General features: G+C 31.8%; 2 pseudogenes; one reads left to right on the top strand and one right to left on the bottom strand.

The window, feature by feature from the left end:
- The first annotated feature begins 332 nt into the window (after nucleotides 1-332).
- LOC114745462 (uncharacterized) lies at nucleotides 333-1,206 on the top strand (annotated as a pseudogene).
- A 1,092-nt stretch (nucleotides 1,207-2,298) lies between these two features.
- LOC114745463 (transcription factor bHLH93-like) lies at nucleotides 2,299-3,971 on the bottom strand (annotated as a pseudogene).
- Between the last annotated feature and the right edge of the window lie 11,410 nt (nucleotides 3,972-15,381).

The following is a 15,381-nucleotide window of genomic DNA, read 5'->3' on the forward strand; positions in this document are numbered from 1 at the left end:
TAACACCATAAAAATGGAAACGTTATAACTTCTAGGAATTTTAGGAGCACATGGCAAAGAGACAATTTTATGCGCAAGTGAGACTTGCACCACTGACGTGTTCCTTGGGAATGTTTCGTGGGAACAACACTAAATTCTTTGTCTTGAAATTCCTAATGGAAGAGGCATGACCTTGGTTGGTGCTTTTCTTTCTAATTTTTAATCGTTGGTTCACGATCAGTGTAATTAATGGCACGCAATATTACTATTAACGCAGAGCATTTTTGAATTTGGAGTTTGGTTATACCTGTGGGTTTATTCTTGAGTTCATCGCTATACAAAATCTATTGCAGGTTCCTGGAAAGTCTGCGCAGGATTGCTTTGAAAGAATTCACCAAGACCATTTAACTCCGCCTCAACATCAGCCTCGATCAAGGGCGAAGAAAATGAAGTCATCACCCCTTGATGAAGTTTTGCTTTCAGCAAGTAAGCTGCTCAAACCTATTGTTAACAAAGCTAGAAGATCAAGTTGTTCAAAATCAAAGAGTTATCTTACTCAGAAGTCTTTCAGAAAGCTGTTACAATGCAATCGAAAAGTTGATTCAGACCATGAAGGGGATTTATTTTTGTTCTTGAACCCAATGTCGACTTTTCAACTAATGCTTTTCCGCCGAGTGATGCACTCTCTACTCCTGAGAAGCTAGATGAAAAGCAAGGATGGGTGCAAAGTTGCAATGAAAAATCATCTTCACGCAATGGAAAGACCCTTTCAAGGTTCAGCAGTTCATGCGATTCAGATATTCTTAGTCCCCCTGTACTGAAACAAGTTAAGAACAGGGCACTGCATGAGAAGTATATTAATCAATTACGCTGCCGAGAAGCTAGGAGAAGAGCAGCATCTGCACGAGTACAAATGTCCAAGCCTGGGAAAGCAGTTAGTAATGAAAGCAACGTTCAGAAGAGGGGCGTGGTTGAATCTGCAAAAGTTGCCTTGGTGTCTGAAGCTAGAGATGCCATAAAAATGTTTCAACATTCGCAAGCCAATCTCATGGATAGTTATAGCTCTGATGAAGACATTGATGACCACGTTGAAGCCGAAAATTTTGATGATGAAGATGAAATTCAATAGATTTAACTTGAATCAATTGAGTTGTATCACACCATCTTTTAGCCTTGTTGACTGGTAATTGATAGACTAGTGTATAGTAGCTGACTTTTAGATAGTGTAGTTTGGTCACAGCCTAATACTGGCTAGCTCTTGTAAAATTTTTCTCTAGCTAATAAAAATGGGAGATCCAATTTTTCCTGGGTCCAAAAAATGGTTTGTGATCGCGGACGATTTTCTAAATATCATGCACCAAATTGGGGTAGCAACGATTGTTTTCTACCTGCCTGACTACTTAAACTGTTCTGTTACCTTTGGCATTTGACTAAGCTCTATGTACTCTACTTTGCAAATAGCTTTAAAATAGAGGTTGCACTCTCGCGGACATGGATGTTCCTGATTGAGGCCTTGAACTTCAAGGTTAGCTTGGTGACCCAATGTCTGTCTCCCCTGTCTGTGTTTCTTCCTTCTTCATCCAATGCATTTTCCATCTTTATTGAGGCCTACCTACCAAGCCGCGAGGAAAGATGAAGTTATCATGAGCAACGACGGCACTTTGAGTTCCCGTTTCATCTTCAGGTTAGGTCCCTTTGCGAATGTAAATAGTCTGTTTACTCTATTTATTTTTAATTTGAACTTTTTTTCTCACCCTTGCCTCTGATGGCAAGGGTTCTGCGTGGTTAACTTGGACACATAACCCGTTAGCCATAATTCTCGAATTACATACTATATTCTTAGTCAAAAAGGAGATTTTTCAACTCACAATTATTGACGTACTTGCAACTAAAAACAGGACTAGTACTTTTCTGGTTATCTTGCATATCAGTAGTTTTACACTTTAGAGGCATCAGTCTGTAGACTTTCCCTTCAAGCTCGTCATAAAAGATAGCATCAGTTTCACTTGTACGTCTAGGGCAGCATCCCAACCTTACACATGTGGGCTCCTCAATTTATTTGCAGCCATTGTGAAATTATAAAGCTGCAAGAGTGATTCATTTTAAAAGTGGTCCATTGGCAATTCAATTATCGACCTTGCTTCTCATAGCGTAAGATGGGCTATCTAACAGAAACCAGAATCCTTTTTATAATTGTAACATCCAGAAGCTGTTAGTGACTGGCTTTAGTTGCCACGCAAATATAACCAGATGACAGACAATTATTCGCTTGATGTCTGAGTGGGGAGGAAGAAAAAAAAACTCTCAACATGTAACGTATTCAGGAATCTATGAATGAGCAGTTGGATTCCTCTTTCGTGTTCAGCAATAATTCAACTTGATTGAAACATGTTTAAAAAAAAAAACATACTGATATTCGTCTGATGAGAACTCTGATGCCTTGTACCAAGATACCCCAATATATGATAAAATAAAGGGTAAAGCTGTATAAAGTACATCATTAATCAATACTAATTTATTCTGAAGAACTTAAAGGTAAAAATTGCTTCTCCACCATCTGGAAATAGTTTTAGCTACTTGTCTATACTGCTCACATCTTGGTCCTATAGACATCTCCCACCATAACCAGCATTTCTGAACAGTGCTTGCTTTATCTCTTCAGAGCTAATACCAGTTCCTTGCTCGGATGCCTAACAACCAGAGAAAGAATTATCATTAGTAAGAGATATAAATGCTTTCCAGTAAGAATTTGGAGATTTAAATCCCTTAGAAATAAGGTACTTATAAACCTCTGAGCAAGATGCTTGCATTGAAAAATCATTGAAGCTGCTTATAACACATTGTTGAATCTCAAGACCTAATGCTTCGAGGGTGTTCACTGTTGATAGCAACAATCCGGCCCTTGTGCCACAACAGATACTGACTTTGGTGTCTTGATCTCTCTTCTCTACCTCAAACTGCCAAAAATATCACAGAACTTGTATTTATTCAGGCACTGGACCATTGATTATGCATCAATTTTAGGGGATTAGAACCATACCTTGGGTGAATTTCTTACCATCACTTCATTTGGCTTCATCTCTCTGGATTACCCAATAGGTTTATCTGATTTACACCCTCTTCCGTTCTTTCTTCTTGCAGCTTACTGATCCTTTCTAGAAGCTCTTTCATATAATCTATGGTGTCTCCAAGAATAGAGGTCCTGTCCATCTGTTAATGTTGACATATCCATATCAGTTTCAAGCGTCAACCGCCAAGTGAACTAAAAATTCTTCAAGTATAACATCTGGAAAATCATGTATACTACTTTTTACCTTGCTGATCTTAGGAACTATAGACCTTAGCATGGAGAGGCGGTCATTGAGGCGCTTTCTTCTCCTTCTTTCTGCCATTAGATTCTTGGAAGGCTGCCCTTCAAGCTTCTTGGACTTGGGTTTTTTCTCCCCACACAAACCCACGTTGAAGGCTGGAACTTCTGTGGCTTGTTCCTCAATTTTGCAGACAGTGTTCATCTCTTCAAGGCTCTGATTTTCACTCCCCAGAAAGCCAAACTCTTCATCCTCCATTGATGGGTTACTTTCTTGCGCAGGAAATAGCGCAGAATCGTCATTCCTGGCGTATGAAGAGTCAAGCTCTGTTACTGTGAAGCCATCAACAAATGGGTATGTTGCTTCATTAGTGTATGAACACTCAAATCTAGGGTCTAGTGGGGTGGAAAAAGAATGCAATGGAGGATTCAGAGGAGCTAAAGGTGGGTTATCTACAAAAGAATCAAGACTCCAATCATTGTTGGGGAATATCTCACCCAACCCAGATGAAAAAGTGCCCCAAGTGTCTCTTCTTGGAGCTAGTAGTTCCTCCAGAAAACCGAGTTGAGTAAGCTCCATCACTTTCTTTTTACGTCTCTCTATCCTTCCCTGGTGTTATAAATGGGAAGGTGAAATTCTGATCTAGACAGAGAAAAGCTTGGTGAATAGAGAATGTGAAGATGGGGGAGGGATTTGTTTAAATAATGCAAGAAACGGAGTCCATTTCTTTATCAGCAGGAAATCATCATTACAGAATGAACTACAGTAAAAAAGTTGTGTAATAGCACCTAGAGATAGACTTAGATGTAAATGGAATCTAATGTTTCTCTCTCTTGCTTTCTCGCTAGTCGCTCCCAAGGTGAATAAATGTTGTTTTCACCGAAATAATCAAGGGGACAGGAATCGTGTTATTTTTTTTTTTTAATTCCCAGGGTTTGAAGGGTTTGACCCACAAATCTGTCCTTACTGAAAAATGGTGGGGTTAGCATCATAGACTGTCAGGTACTTCTTCCACTTTTATGAGGCAACTCTCCTACCCCTCTGTTATCCCCCAAACAACCCCACCCTCTCTTCCTCTTGCTTTTCACTTCTCAGAAAAACTATCCAAGTGAATTGACGACGGTTTTTTTTTTTTTTAAAAGAATGCATTTTCTCTATTGTTTTCCCCTCACTATTCTTTTGAAAAGAATAAGCAAACTTATCCGCATATATATATAAATAAAATAATTTAACCATGCTCCTCAATTTTCGAGACCTTTGTTCTTTTTAAATATCTTTTTAGTAACTTTTGACATAGTTAAGATATATATAAATTGTTGTGAATCTTCATTTCTCATTAAATAAATTGCTAATTATTTCAACAAAATTTTTTAAAATAAATATATTGTTTAAATTATATGTTTTTTTAAAGATTTTATATACCCAAATACAAGGAGTGCGTGTGCTTGTTCTGCAAGGAATTTAAACTAATTTCCTTTTTTTTTTTTGGGTTGCTGCGAAGAAACTAGACTCTGGCTACAGGGCTAGGGTATCTGGAGAGTGGAGACTTTATGGATTTCTTCCTTCTTCTTTTTTTTTTTTAAATGAAAAGTGGCAATTATTTATTATAAAGCCAAACAAACTTCCCTCATGACATGATTGTTCATGTACCCATTCAAAGAATCAACTGTAGCCAGAGACAATAAACTAATCTTCCTATTAATTCTCAATCAAAGCGGGCAAAAAAAAAATCTTAATAAAAAAATGTAGGCCTAACTTTTTAACTTGTTTAAAGGAAGTTCTATAAAATTAAATCAATTTTTAACATTTAACTAATTTTAACTGTTTTTTTATTTAAATAAGTGAATGAAGTAATTAACAGGTGTTTGTTAAAAGGACGGATGGATTACAGAGTCCGTTTGAGAGTTTTAACCTTGATCTTCAATATACACAGTCCAATTTTCTCATGGTCACCTATATTGATTATTTCTTTATCATAATATCCATATTTTTTATATCATTTTAATCACTATATATCAAATTTAATACTCCTTTTGGTCTATAATATAAGACGCTAATTTAAAAAAAAAATTGTGGTCCAAGATATAAGACGATGTGAGAATAATTCATGTGATTTTTTTTTGTCCCTATTAAATATCGAAAGAGAAGAGAGAGATGAGAGATAACAAAAGTGTAACATTAAAAGAGATATTTTGGGGGAAAAAAACAAGCATCATAAATGACATATTTCTAATTTAATTATTTCAATTATAAAAATTAATATTTATAAGTTTGATCTGTAAATGACATAACTCAACTTGAAAATATTAAAACTTGCCTCATAAATATTAAATCCCCTTCGAATTGTTAATATTAAATAAAATTTGAGCAGACAAACTGTATTTAATTTCTTATCTAATGCCTATAAAAACATTTCCTAATTTTAAGTTGGACAAAATGTCTTGCTGGATTATTTTTTTTCACCAGAATGTCTTGCTTGATTATACAACTTTGGAGCCCAAAAAAGATTACACAGCTTCGGATTTCCCCTCAAACTAAAACAAAAGATTTATAGACTTCTTTATTTAATTCGAAGCCCCTCGCCTATTTAGTTCACTTCACTTGCGCAATTCATTTTTTGTACGGCTAAAATTGGTATTCCTACAAACGATAACAAGAAGCAAATATGATCCTGAATATTATATCGAATCTAGTGAACGATTTATACTATATTCCAAAACTTATGAATAATATGATTTTTCATAAATATTACTACTTTCAGCCCTAATTATAAAAGCTAGTTGACTAATTTAAAAAGATTAAAAAAATAAATTAAATTAGTTATTTCAAATAAATATGTGTTATCTTTCCTAAAATATCTTTACTAACAAAATATGTTAGTTAGAACTATCATTATTAGAAGGATTACTCTGGAAAAAAAATAGACAAATATTAGAGACAAAATAGATTGGGGTCTTATATTTATGACCAAAATAAAAGTCAAATGAGGTTTTATACTAACTCCGGTACTTAATATAAGAGCTAGTTGACTAATTTAAGTAGATTAAGAAAGTTTGTTGAGCACTTGAGCTAGTTATTTGCAATAGTTAAGTATTGTTTTCTTTAAAATACCCTTGTTAATTATGTGAATTAGCTAGAGCTACAATTTGATTGAACTTTTAACATGTGTACTATTTTGAAAAAATAAATAAATATTAGAGACAAAGTATGTTAAAATCTTATACTCCTCTGGTCCTAAATATAAGACCCTTATACACTACCCTTATATTTAGTATAAGGGTAGTGTATAAGGGTCTTATATTTAGGACTGGAAGAGTATTTAAGACCAAATTGAAAGGCAAACTACCTCTTATATTAAATATCAGAGGTAGCATATAATAATATCATTAAAAACCATCTTGTGCAATCATTTTGTAAACTCACCTTTTTATCAACTCGCCGTCTTTCCCAACGCATACATGACCAACGTGTTTCCATTTATTTTAATTGTAAATTACAAAAATTAACATTATTGGACTAAATGAAAAGGCTTTTAAAAAAATAATGTCATCACAAACATTCCTGAGACCCTTTTCGTCTCGCTTTTAAAACCTAAAACACTCACAGGAGGAAACATATGTTATAAAGTGATTCTAGAAAGAAATAAAGTGAACTAACAAAGAAAAAAACTTTATGTGCCAGCTTTTCTTTTTAAAAAAAAAAATCACCATCAGAAGTAAATTCATCGGGTTATTAGTATTTGACAATTTTACTATGGTTGCCCACTCAAGTGGTTGGCTTAATCATTTTTAGTTCCCCAATCATTGAATGTAATTAATTTAGAGTATGTGTTAAGCTTTCCTATAGACAACATTCGATCAGGTGTTAGGTGAGGTGACGACCCCCTATATTTTTAATCATGTTCAGTACTACGTGTAATTTTAATTATTAAAAGTTATATAAATGTTATATTATTATATATATTTTTAATATATGGTGTAAATGGAATAAGAAAAAAAAAAGTGGTAATGTGATAATATAGAGAAGTGAAATGCTGCCTCCTCCGATTCACAACATGAATCATTTTTACAAAAATGTATTGGTTTACGATATGAATAACTTAAAAAGTAATTAACATTTATTTATTAATTTTGTAACCCATAATCAATATTTAAATGTGATTTATTGTACTGTTCTTTCTCTCATTCACAACCTTGATAAAAAGATTTTAAATTCGAGGCAGATTTAATAAGTTAACTACTATTTTTTTATTATGATGAATTAATTAAGATGATCTAATTGCTTATAGATATTCTTTTTTGAAGACAATCTGATTTGAGGCACAGTAAAATACTAAATATATACATTTTTAGTATGTGATGTGAAGGGAATCACGAGGAGGGGAGGAAAACGAGATGAGATGAGATGAAGGGAAGGAAATCAGAAAAGGCGACAATAATTACAGATACGCATGCATGCATGTCTGTGGACGTTGTGATATCACATTTCCCACTTCTCTGTCACTCCCTTTGTCCTCTTTCACCGTCCTAGGGAACATCCCAATGTGCATTTCACTTCACTTCCATCTCACTTTCATCTGTACATATACATACATTCATATAAATATATATATATATATATATTATTAAAATGTAGTGTATTATCAGGATAGCATATATATATTCTTTTTAGGGTTAAGGTACGCCCAGCACCCTACATTATTTATCCAGGTGCATTCAGTGACCTAAAATAATTTTGAATACATCCAGTGTCCTAAACTAATTAAAATGGTGTGTCCATATCCCATCTAACAGAAATGTTATGTTTAAACCGTTACTTCCTGACTTAGCTTAAAGTTGACCCCAAATATTCTACATGGTAGACACATGGGCACCCGATGTGTATTATTCTTACTCAAAAGTCAATCTATTTAGAAGAAGAGGAAGGAAATAAATTCAATTTTGAGTAAGAATAATACACATCATGTCTATATGTCTACCATCTAGAATATCTGGGGTCAACTTTAACTGAGTTAGGAAAGTAATGATAAAACATAACATTTCTGTTAGCTTGAGATATGGACGCACCATTTTAATTAGTTTAGGACACTGGATGCACTCAAAATTATTTTATGCCACTGGACGCACCTGGGTAAATAGTTCGGGGTGCTGGGCGCACCTTAACCCTTCTTTTTATATCATCCCATTTATAAGATATTTCTAAATATATTTACTGTAGTGAACAAGAAGTGGGTAAGACCACATTATTATTATTTTTTCGGTGAACAGAAATTTTAGGAAGGGGTTAGGCTTACTAACGATCTAATAACAGAGAAATTAACTCATGATCTACTAAAGCTTGTTCCTACTAACACGAGAGCATGGCAAGTAAGTTTTTTTATTTTATTTGATTCACTAGATAAGAATCTTCCAGCTTCATTAAGCTATGAATATGCCTCCCTAGCATCTTGACTAACTCTAGATCGAATCCCTGTGAGAGTGTTTGATCCTTTTCCTGGACAAGGGTTAAGACCACATTATTAGTTCTGTCTAAAAAATTGACTAAAATTTCAAACTTGCCTGTATTAATCGCATGAATATAATGAGAAGGTGACAAATTGAAAATATAAAACCAATATATTGAATGGGGAAGAATGGAAAAAGGGTTAAAAAAAAAATCCACTTGATGCTTTATGAAAAAAGATTGAAATTTTATTTTGGTTCAAGTGTCTTGTATATAAATAGGATTGGAAGGCGTGAATAGAGGGTGAAACAGTTAATGGAGAAGGAGCATTGCATGTGAGAAAATTGGGGTCTCTCTCACAAGTTTGGATGTGATTTGCTTGCATTGTGACAAAATTAAAAGGCCATAAAGTCCAACGTATACATACATACATATCAAAGGAGGATTGTGATCCAAAGCTAAAAATGGTGGATTGTCACTATGCATAGGTTGTTCCACAAATAGCACGAAGACCCACCATCACTGTGATTATAACAAGACAATAATATTCTTCTCCTGCTACTAAGTTTTCACGACACTAGTTTATGACGGTTATTATAAAAAATATAACAGTGACATTTATGTAATTATAGGCATATTTTTAAAAGCGATTATTTAAAAAAACCGTTTTAAACGGCAGTTTTTTAAATAACGGCCGTAAAAAGTCTATCAGAATTTTAAAATCCATCGCTCAATAGCTTTCACTTTTCAGAGTCAGAGTTCATAGTCTCCCATACCATCCTCACTCGATTTTCTCTCTCCTCCTACATTTGTCGGCGTTTATCCATTGCTTCAATCATTTCTGCTGTGTTCTTCCATCACCGTCGCTGTTGCTGTTGCCGTTGTCATCGCCTCATCCTCTTCATTCTTATTTGTGAGTTTTTCACCTCCATTCTTTTCATGGATTTCATAGTTTTTGTAGTTTGATATGATTATTTTCTTTGATTAAAAATATAATGTTTAATCTGAGTTTAAAAAGATCTAATTTTTAGTAGATTTGAGTCTTTGATTTTATCAAATCTAAGTCTTTGATTTTATCTTTATTAAATCTTAATGGCTTCGATCTGGTGGCTGAAGGTGAAGCTAAGTGACGCTATTACGGCGGGAAAAAATCTATATTTACTCCATTAGAATGCTTTTAACTGGTGAGAGACTTCTTTTGAGGCTTTGTTCTTTCGTTCTATCTTGATCAGTAAGGTGAAACATAGCCTAAAAAAACAAAAAAATTTCACTGCGGTTATTTATATAACCGCAGTGAAAAGTCACATACCACGACAGTTATTAAATCACCGTGAAATCCTCTACATTCTATGTCAATGGCATAGACGTCAGACTCAAATTCACCATACAAAGCTCATTTTAACCGCCGTTTAATTTTTGTTTGGTAGTAGTGTGCGTTGAGCCTAAGCCTCCAACCAAACATTAAGTTTAATAACATAAAATTAAAATTATGAGTTTAATTTTACTTGTAATCTTAAATTTTGTTTAATCCATTTCCTCGAAGGCAGGAAGGTACGATGTGAGATGAAATGACACGACAAGACCACCTCCTCCTCCTTCTCCCAACAAAGTGATGACCCAATGGTTGTGTGTAATTAATGCATTAATCTTCCGATTTTGGTACAAGTTTTCATCATTCCTATGGTTAGTACCATGTGATTATCTTCTTCTCCATCTTTAATAATAATTGCCTCATAATTATCCTCTCTAATCAAACTCCCTCCTTTTCTTCCACCCTCCTCCAAAAAAAAAAACCACAAATTATTTATGCCAACGCCAAATAATACTCCCTTACCGTAATATACTAATATTTGAAGTCATTTTTAATTTTAATTTGTGAATATAATTGAATAAAAATGGGTGACAAATGAGAAATAATGACAATGAGGAGATTGGAAATCAGGAGGCGCCCACCACATTCCCTAAAACCGCTTTTCGCTCAACTTTCACCTTTTGGCCTCTTCTTCTTTTGTCCTTTTCTTTCCTTCACTTTGTATCCCACACTCTTTTCCTCCCCTTTTTATCGTATTTATTTTTAAATTTTGTCTAGAATAACTTATAAATTTTTTTTAATTATAATTTACAGAATATGATATAAATATGTGAGAAAATTTTTATCTCGACTTATGTGAAGTGTACTTATAAATACTTTTAAATGTTATTCCAAATAATCTCTTAGTTGCTGCCCCTAGTATGAGAGTGAATTTCCCGTTATATATATATATATATATATATATATATATTATATCTATGTAACCCAGTGATTTGTACTTTTCTGGCCCTTAATATAAGACTTAATTAGATTAAAAAATTTAGATAAGTTAGTTAATTATAAGAAATATGACATATTTTTTCCTAAAACACCATAATCATCTTTCTTAATATCCTCACTCTTTTTTCTATTTGATTATGGTTAAGAGAGTATCCATAGGGATAATTTAGAAAAAATTGATAAATATGAGAAATAAGTCTTATATTTAAAACCAAAATCAACTCAATAATTAGATCCTATATTAAAGGCCAGAGAACTATATTATATATAGGAGTGGAAGAAGTAATATTAACAACTCATGTTTACCATACATGGAATTCCATCACTCCTCTCAAAATATCAAATATCCTAAATTAATGAAGATATTAATATTTTTTTAAAAATAATGTTGTTATATTTTTAAGTTAGATAAATTAAATATTAATTATTATATACTAAAAATTTCTCAATCTTTCTGTAATTTTTTGCTTTGCATTCACTCATTTAAAAATATCTAAAAATTCCTAATTATTTATAATATTAACTAAATACGATAATACATACTTATTATGCTATATAAATAATAAATAAAAAGGGTAACAGTCTAACTGTATTGCTTCAAAATATATAAAAGAAGGTAACATGAATTCAATGTTTTGAGAAATGAATTATACTACTCAATAATCATGCATTATAGTCTGATGATCCTGATGACTCGAACCTTTATTCGCAACATAAATCTATATTTTTTTTATTCATTAATAAAAATCAATTTGTTAGCCCTTATGATTTCATGAATTACAACTAATAAAATATTATTTCTGGTTCGTAATATAAGATTTATTTTATAGTAAAAAAACAGAGGAAGGTGGTACTACCTCCGGTCCTTAATATAAGACCCCGTTTGACTTTTTGTTTGGTCCTAATTATAAGACCCCAATCCATTTTCTCTCTCATATTTATATATATTTTTCCAAGATAGTCCTTCTAATAATGATAGTTCTAGCCAATATATTTAATTAACAAGAATATTTTAGGAATGATAACACTTATTTATTACAAATAACTAACTTAACTTACTTCTTTAATCTCCTCAAATAAGTTAACTGGGTCTTATAATTAGGACCGGAGGTAGTATAATAACTTTGACAAGTTCTTCATAAAACTTGAAGAAAACAATTCACTTTTGAATTGTGAGTGTTCCGTAAAAGTTGTGAGGTAGTATTGTTGGAGGTGTGCGGTAGAGATTGCAGAGTGACGTGTTTTGTGAATCATGAATGTATTCTAAATTTTTTTTTGAATAACATAAAAAGAGAATAATAAATTACATGCCAATGGTTTAAAAATTGCCAAACTAGAAAAATCATCAGCTACTCACGATTGTTATGATTCAAATTAAAAATGGTTAGACTAATGATGAATTGATGAAATAATAATTAAATAAAAAATAATATCACATACATATATAATAATATAAATATAAACATAATAAGGATCGGAGAATGAAAAATAATATCCTTAATTTATTTAAATTAGTTAATTAGGTCTTATATTAAAGATTAGAAGAGTATAAAATTATTAAACAGCTTAAATAAAATTAAATGGTCCTTTTCTTGAGTTAACGAGCTCACATGATATAATCATACATATGGTAACAAATCACATAACATTCCAAGCGAAGATAAGGATGACCCGAATTAGATTTTTCTTTTTCTTTTTTTAAGAGGAAAAACAATGATAAATGAACCAACGTTATACTATACCCACTTGATTTCGCAAAAACCACTCCATCAGTTCGCGGTTCAATTTTGGTTGTCGTCCAAACACCGCTTCTGGACAAGACTCAACTCTGACCTTGTTTAGAATTGCGATAAAAATATTTAAAAGCAGTTATTTAATTGTGATTTGTGAAATATAAAGAGTCTACTTGGATTGGTGGTAAAAAAAAAAAAAGAAACTTATTTTTAATCTGATTTTTAAAAAAGTGAGATTGGATAAAAGTTAAATTAGGCAATGTGATTTATGTCTGAATTGACTTTTATAAAAAATTATTTTGTAAAATAAAAATTTATTTGGATTATGATTGAATAAGTTGGTTTAGTTTGTAGAATGACCAAAATAGGTATAACTTTTATTAAATAAAAAAAATAAAATATGAATTTATAAAATATAATAATTTTAAATGAATTATGATAGGAAGAAGTTATGTTTAATAAATAAAATATATTTAAATTAGAAATCGTAGTAATATGAAAATTTTTAAACCAAATAATATCACATAATTAATTGGATGATATACTCTGCATAATTTATGTAAATATCAAATAAAAAATAATATTAAAATTAAATATATTATAAAACTGATAAAATTTATTTTCACTTAAGAGAATATTAAAAATAAATAATTAAAAAATGTTTTTGCATAAATTATAAGTAAGTTTTATGTGCTTTTATAATCGTGTTTAAAAATAACTTTTAATTTATAAGTCAAATTAGCCAAAAACTATGATAAACAGGTCTTAAATTTACAGACTGATTTATTGCACATATAAATTATTTTTTACCCCTCAAACGCTTTACCAAACAGGTACAAGATAAACATATGAGAATGCTTATAAGTTATAAACACTTGAGATAAACAGATGCAAATCCATGTCAACAACAGTTAGACCGTCGGTAGGAGGAGTAAATATGAAAGATGAGAGAGAGGAGAAGGGTGGGGCTGCCACGAGTCAAGTGGTGGAGCCACACCCCTAAACAAAGAACCACAAGGCTTCCATATCTGATCCCTCTTTCTCTCGCAACCCGCCTCATGTTCGTACTTCAACTGTAGACATGAACATTAAATCGTGCTCACGCCATTGAATTATTTAGGCTGGTCGGATAAGGCAGAAATGCCCCCTTTTGAGAAAAGAAAGGAATTAAAGTCCATTCCTTGTCTTAATTGGAATAATTAATGTCCATTCCAATGTCTATGGAAATCATGATTCCTATTCAATTCCAACGAGTGACGGAATAAGGTTTCATTTGACTACAATATTTTTCTCCATTTATATCTATATTGCTAAAGTCTAATTTTAGTCTCTTAAATTTACATAAAGTTCAGTTTTAATCTTTTAAGTTTTAAAAAATATTTTTAATCCTATAAACTTAACACTGTTAACTATTAACGAAAAATGCTGAGTCAGCAAATTTAAAATGCTGTGCTGGCTTAACAATTAAATACTGGCATATCCAAATTGTAATTAATTAATATACTTGTTTTTATATTTTAAAAATAAAATCAACCTTATGATGGATTAAAATTAAGAATTATTATGTGTTTATTTCCCTCCACTCTCTGCTTCTCCTCCCCTTCTGAAAGACTAAAATTAAGAATTGCTACTGTACTTATAGTTGCAGGGACGTACTGTGCTTAGAGTTACGTTGTTGAAGTCGTAGAATAATGGAAATGAGAGCTGCTGAGATACTTCTTGTTTTCCTTTGAGTTCAGAAATCAGAACGGTGGAGGTTTGGACATTTGGAAATTTGAAAAAGTTATTACTAGGTTTTTACTTATTTCTCAATTTACATATTTTAAATTTAAGACTAGCATGTCAGCATTTAATTGTTGGGTCAGTGAGCTGCCTTTTTAACCTAATGATTTTTAGGACATACTGTTCCGTTTTTTATTATAAGATTTTTTTAACTAAATTATACAATTTAAAAAAATAGTTAAAATTAGTTAAAAGCACTAAATACGTAGCAAAAGTAATTTTTTTCCAAACGTACCCTTATATATAAATGGGCAGATGTGATCAAAGAGTAATAGTGAAATAAATGAAGAAAGAGAATGTATTAAATGTATTAAACTAGGGATAAAATAAGTAATAGTGTATTAAATGTTGAGACAAACTCAAAAATAATATTATAAAAAGAGACAAACCTATTCAAAAAACTGGATTTTATAATAAGGGACGGAGGGAGTATTTATTATTATAATTCAATTCTTTTTAATAAGTAGTGCATAAATATTTTTACTGACTCCGAACTAGCATTGATTTTAATATATTTTTATATCGGGAATATCATATCACACAAATTCCTTTCTCACCCCAATCCCATGCACTTTAGAAAATACTCCTTAATTGCCCTCAATTAACAATTTTCTCAATTAACGCAACATTGAATGACATTAAATTCTAATTTAATTTATAATTTAATTAGGTGAGAAAATTCTAGTTAACATAATTCAACCCATCAATAGCGATATGAAACATGACAATAAGCAAAATGCACATTATTGTGAGACAAGGTCTGCATTATTGTTAACTGAACGAAACATCATTGTCAAAGATAAATTTGACAATAAAAATTTTCGTT

This window comes from Neltuma alba, unplaced genomic scaffold (assembly GCF_004799145.2).
Source record: "Neltuma alba isolate B1F8T4 unplaced genomic scaffold, ASM479914v2 tig00004684_pilon, whole genome shotgun sequence".
NCBI classification, from domain to species: domain Eukaryota; kingdom Viridiplantae; phylum Streptophyta; class Magnoliopsida; order Fabales; family Fabaceae; genus Neltuma; species Neltuma alba.